At 44.9% G+C, this 5,854-nt stretch overlaps 1 pseudogene; it reads left to right on the top strand.

Moving 5' to 3' along the window:
* Positions 1–3,029: 3,029 nt before the first annotated feature.
* LOC101583726 overlaps positions 3,030–5,854 on the top strand; it is an 18,086-nt pseudogene continuing 15,261 nt past the window's right edge.

Genomic DNA, 5,854 nt, shown 5'->3' with positions numbered 1-5,854 from the left:
GATGGGGAGCAGGCTGCTCATGTGGAGCTAGCCCCACCCCCAGAGCCTCTCCTCCTCAAGAGCCGCCCCTACCCCCCAGGGCAGTGGGCAGTGTTGGTTCAGGTGGAACCTGTTCTGGGCAGGGCTTGTGCTGCTGGCAGTGGATTCCAGCTTCTGTTTCTGCTGTGCTTCATCAGACACTGGCAACGCCTCGCCCGGCCCCAGTCGGGCCCTGCCCTGTGCCCCAGCCCTAGGGCTTTGCTCCCAAGAGATCAGGCTGCAAGCCCTGCCCTGTCTTTCCTTCACGTGCACGCACACCCACAAACACATGTGCACACAGATACATATACCTCAATACAGAGACCCCTGAAACCCTAACCACAGGTACTCTTGAACACATACACCAAGACATTCTGAGAGGTGCAAACGTGCTGGGACAGTCACACGGATGCATTTGTGAGCACACAGGGAAACGCACATACACAGACATATAGACACATGCACACACAGCTTAGCACACATATACATAGATGTACATACACAGATGCAGGCATACACATAGACACTGACACACACACACTTCCACACACCAGTGGAGCTAACTTGGATCCATGGCCTCAGGCAGTGCAGAGGTTGGCTGGGGGGACCCCTGGGTCCACCGTCTAACCTCATGGAGAGGCTCTACCATCCCTGGACACCCATGTATCCTTTGGTTTTCTTTGTCTCTTTTCATCCACAGGGTCCTGTCCAAAGAACCCTCACCTATTGCAGTTGAGGAAAACAAATTAATAATACAGGGCACAGAATTTATAAGATTGTTTTATAATAGTCACCCAAAGAGTCAAAACAAAGAGAGTGCAGGAAATCTGTCCACATGCCAAAGATCCAACGAATCCAGCTGACTGCCTGGATTCCACAGTAAAGTCCTGCGAAAGTCCAGCTAAGGACCTAGAGCCCATAACAACACCCCCCCCCCACAAGTCCCCCCAGGAAGCCAAGAGCCCACAACAGTGTCTCATGCATGTCTATTTCACAGATCTGCTCTTGGGAGGCCCACAGGTCATTGGTGGAAGCTAGAAAGTCCACACCAGTGGCATGAACAATCTGTGCCAGGAGGCTGAGGGGTCTGCCAGGAAGGGACACTCAAGGTAAGGACCAGAGCTCCCCTGAAAAATACCATAGCCGTCCTCAGCGACAGTGAGGTCCCAAGATCCTGTGAAGATGAGAACAGCTGAGCTCATATCAGGAAAGCCAGCGTGGAGGACAGTCTCCAGCAGCACCAAGAGCCTCACTTCTTCCTGTCCGATTCTCCTTTCAGTGTTCTCAGCAACAATCTGCAGATGGGCCTCCCGCACCCAGCACCACACTGATTCAAGTCAGCTAGGTGTTCCAAGCTGAGCACCTGCTGTCAGTGCACCACACTCACCCGAACACTCTGTAAAGCAGCTGCCCACCCCAACAAACCAGGCACTGCATCCTGGGCACTGCGTGGCAGGGAGGCCCATGGCTGGACCCTCCCACACTGTGGAGTGTCCTATTTGCTGCTACTGTTTTGTTCTCATTTCACTCTTGGTGGTAGGTGGGTAGAGGATGTCACTGTGGCTTGGGTTTGCATTTCTCTAATGAGTGGTGGTGCAGAGCAACTTTTCATGAAGCTTGCCATCCTTCTCTCTCCATTGGTGCTGTGTCAACACGTACCCGTTGTGGGTTTTTAAAAATCGGATTAATCATTCTCCTACGAATGTCTGCAGAGTTCTTTGCATATTCGGAATACAAGTTCCATGCCAGTATGTGATTTTCAAACACTGTCTTCCAGCCTGTGGTTGTCTTGTCAATGTTGTAACACTGCATTTACAGAAGGAAAGCTATATTTAATAAAGTCCAATATATCTATTTTTGCCTCGTAAGAGTTCTGTATTGGTGTCCTAGCTGAGAGTTTGGCCTACCCCCAGTGGTTCTCAGCTCAGGGCCACTAAACCCCCAGAGGACATTTAGCAGTGACTAGAGATATTTTTAGTGGTTACATCTACAGATTCTGTGGCCAAATATCCTATGGGGTATAGAGCACCCTGCAGCAAAGAGCTGCTGGGCTTTTGGTAATAGTGCCAAGTTTGGAAACTCTACCTCTCCCAGGACTACAAAGATTTCCTGTTTTATTTTAGAAGTTTAGTAGTTTATATTTTACATCTAGGTCTATGATTCATTGGGAGATTTTTTTTTTTGGAGGGGGTACAGGATGTGACATATATGTGTCAAAGTTCACTTTCTGTATATAGATATCCAACCAATCCATTCATTGAAAATACTGTACTTTCTCATTTGAACTGCTTTTGCATCTTTGCCAAAATTCAATTGACTATATTTATAGGGGCCTATTTCTGAGACTTCTAGTCTGTCTCATTGATGTGTAAAATTCTCCTTTCACCCAGTTCTGCACTATCTTTATTACTGTAGCTTTGTAGTAAGTTTGAAGTAGCAAATAATAAATATGTGTGACATAGTGAATCAGAGAGTGTGAGTGCTCTAACTTCATTCTTCCTTTTCTGAATTAATTTTATTATTCTCACCATATATATATATATATATATATATATATATATATATATTTCCTTATGAATTTTTATGTCAATTGGTTAATAGTTACAAAGATTTTTACTGGGAAAATGATTGGGATTGGGCTGGTGAGGAGCACCAAGTTCTCAGAAGGCCAGGTGCACTGTGTCCTGGCCCCAACTTTGGAGAAGTTGGCGTGGATTCCATGTGAGTCCCTCTGGTGGCGAAGAGACTGGGAAGTGGAAGGTGGCTGGTGGGAGAACAGAAGAGGGGAGAGTCAACTAGGACCTGAGAGTCCACATCCCTTCTGTCACTCCCAGGTCTGGGAGTGACAAACTGTTAAGAAGCTGATTTTAGAGTTCACCAACTCCTTAGAAGTTTGGTGCAATACAAGTTATGAGGCCCATGATCAGACCAAGTTAGCATACGGATTCGTGTGACAACGTGTTTTTAATCAGTGACTCAAAGCAAAGCTGTGATCACCCTGCAGTCATTGAATGGCCACAGCTAGTTCACCAGAACTCCAGTCTGAAGACAGTGAAGCCAGCGAATTTTTAGGACTGTAAGTGGGGCAAAGGTAAATGGATCAAGGGCTTTAGGGCTCATTAAAGCAAGAGTGTTTACAGGAATCCTCAGTTTACTCTAAATGTTGGGAAGCCCCAGACCAGTCCCGAGGCCATCTTTCCCTTTCCTCTTCAGGGAGCCAGCGGCTGCAAAGCATCTAATGGAACTCTACAACCACCACCAACCAGTTCACGGAGGGCTGTGGAAATGAGGCCTCACACGAATGAGTTTTGTGCTTTTTGCACCAATGAATTTTGTGCTTTCTGTCCAAGTTTCCTTTGTGTGGATAACAATGCAAGCAGCTATTAAAGCCCTTGAGCTTTGTAAGATTGACACAAAACTCTGTGATCCTCATTTCTCCAAGAAAGGAGCAAGCTTAGGTTACCTTGAGAACTCAAAAGGTGCCCCTAACAACGCTGATATAAAAACAAAAAAGCAGGATGAAAAAGTTAGAATTTATTTATTTATTTATTTATTTATTTATTTATCTTTGGCGGAACTGATTTTGTTCTTAAACATTTTATCTATTTATTTTTATTTAATTGATTTTTTTTTTTTTTTTTTGTACAGGGGATTGAACTCAGGACCCTGCACTTGCCAGGCAAGTGCTTATTCTAATGAGCTATCTCCCGGCCCTAAACATTTTTAAAACGCAGCTCAGACTCACAGTGATCCTCCTATTTTCAGCCTCCCCAGCACTGGGATTATAGGTGTGTGCCACCATGTCCACACTCTGTCCGGCTCAGTGTGCCTGAGGGTGGGCCAGGCCGGCATGTGGTGCTGGGGACGAAATCCTGGTCCCTGAGCTTGCCTAAGCAGGCGCTTAGTTCTCTGAGCTGTCTTGCCAGCCCCTAGAATTCTAAAGTCACATTTTAAAGATGTGACTTATCTTACTGAAGAGTTGATGTATGAAATTCTTGAAATATGTAGAGAGAGAGGGAATTATTCCTATTTAATCTGTGTTATTGCAAAAGATTTTTCTGGTGCTGAAGCATTGGTACAGAGCTTTGGGAAGGTCAAATAACACACAAAGGAAGAACTGAAATCTCTTCAAGGAAATAGTAAAGACAAGGATGAAGATGAAAGGAAAAAACTGGACTAGGGAGATAGCTCAGTGGCATAAGCTCATGCCTGGCAAGTGCAAGGTCCTGAGTTTGATCCTCAGTACCCCCCAAAAAAGTAACAGAAAAGGACAAAGCTGCATGCTCTGCTGCTGCTATAGAAGAAGATTCGGAAGCATATTCCTCCAGGATAGGTGATAGCTCACAGGGAGACACCAATTTATAAAAACTAGGTCTTAATGATGTATCTGTAGATATTGATACTATTAGAAGAGTCTGAACGAGATTGCTCTCTAAGGAACAAATAGAAACTGGCTTTCTTGAAAGAAAGAAAGAAAGAAAGAAAGAAAGAAAGAAAGAAAGAAAGAAAGAGAAACTGGCTTTCTTTTTTCTTTTATGTATTTTGATATAGGGTCTCACTACACAGCTAGGATTCATAGTGATCTTCCTGTTTTCAGCCTCCCAAGCTCTGGGATTATAGGCGTGTATTACCACCAGACTTGATGGCCAGCTCAGTGTGCTCTGGGGGTGGGGGCACAATCAGCGTGGCATGTGGGACCAGAGATCAAACCCTGATCCCTATGCTTGCCAAAGCAGGTGCTTAGTCTGCTGAGCTATCTCACCACCCATAAAACTGGCTTTCTTAATGCACACATATATTTGTCATCTAACGTACAATGTGACTTGATATACATCATGTGCTCTTGAGACTCTAATTATCTAAATTTGTTCATTATTGTACTGGAGAATAGGAATCTCGGCAGCCCTGAATGTCTGGAAATGGTGTTGCCACTGTATTGCAAAGCAATGAGCAAGTCACCCTTTGCAACCCAAGCAAAACTGGTTAGACAGTTGGCTAAGTGCAGGCCAGGTTCAGAGAACCATGGACACATTTCAGCAACTGGTGACTTACAATGTCCTAAGCAATCAGCGTATAACTGTTTAAATCTAGGGAGTGAAGATGATGCTGTTCCTACTGCTTCAAAGTGCTTAAAAATACAAAAGTAGTGGGAGAGGAAGTGGGCACAAATCATAATGAAGAAAATGATGAAGAGCCCATCCCTGCGTCTAGAAAACTGACACGTTAAGGGTTTTGGAAGGAGGAAAGAAGAAATAAGAAAGGTCCTTTTAAAAGGGGGGGGCAAGGGCTGACCAGATAGCTCATTAGATTACAGCACCTGCTTAGGTAGATGCAGGGGCCAGGGGTTTGATCCCTGGCCTGCTGTGCCAGCCCTGCCCCTGAGGCACACTGAGACAGTGAATGAGACTGGGCATGGTGGCATGTGCTGTAATCCCAGAGCTTGGGAGGCTGAAAACAGGAGAATCACTACGAGTCCAATCTGTGTAGTGAGACCCTGTAGACCCTGTACTAAATTAATTAATTAAAATAAAATTAAAAAGGGGTGGTCCTTGAGAGGCCCCACCGGAAGCTGCAGTTGGTGTTAAAAACTCTGGGCTATTAAAAATACTTATCTCTTTTGAGGAGTTCATTAATGAACCTCAGAATGATGTTCTAGAAATGGATAAAGATCATGATTTTTTCAAAGTAGAAACAGAACAGCTGGGTGTGGTGGTACAGGTCTCTAATCCCAGAACTCGGAGAGGTCAAAGTAGATTGCTGTGACTTCAAGGTCAGCCTGAAGTGCACAGTGAAACCCTGTGTCAAAAAGACAGAAGAAGAAGAAGAAGAAGAAGAA

The sequence above is a fragment of the Octodon degus genome, unplaced genomic scaffold (genome assembly GCF_000260255.1).
Source record: "Octodon degus isolate 3935 unplaced genomic scaffold, OctDeg1.0 scaffold00018, whole genome shotgun sequence".
Taxonomy (NCBI): domain Eukaryota; kingdom Metazoa; phylum Chordata; class Mammalia; order Rodentia; family Octodontidae; genus Octodon; species Octodon degus.
The sequence above is the reverse complement of the archived record's forward strand: the minus strand, read 5'-3'. Positions and strand labels throughout refer to the sequence as shown.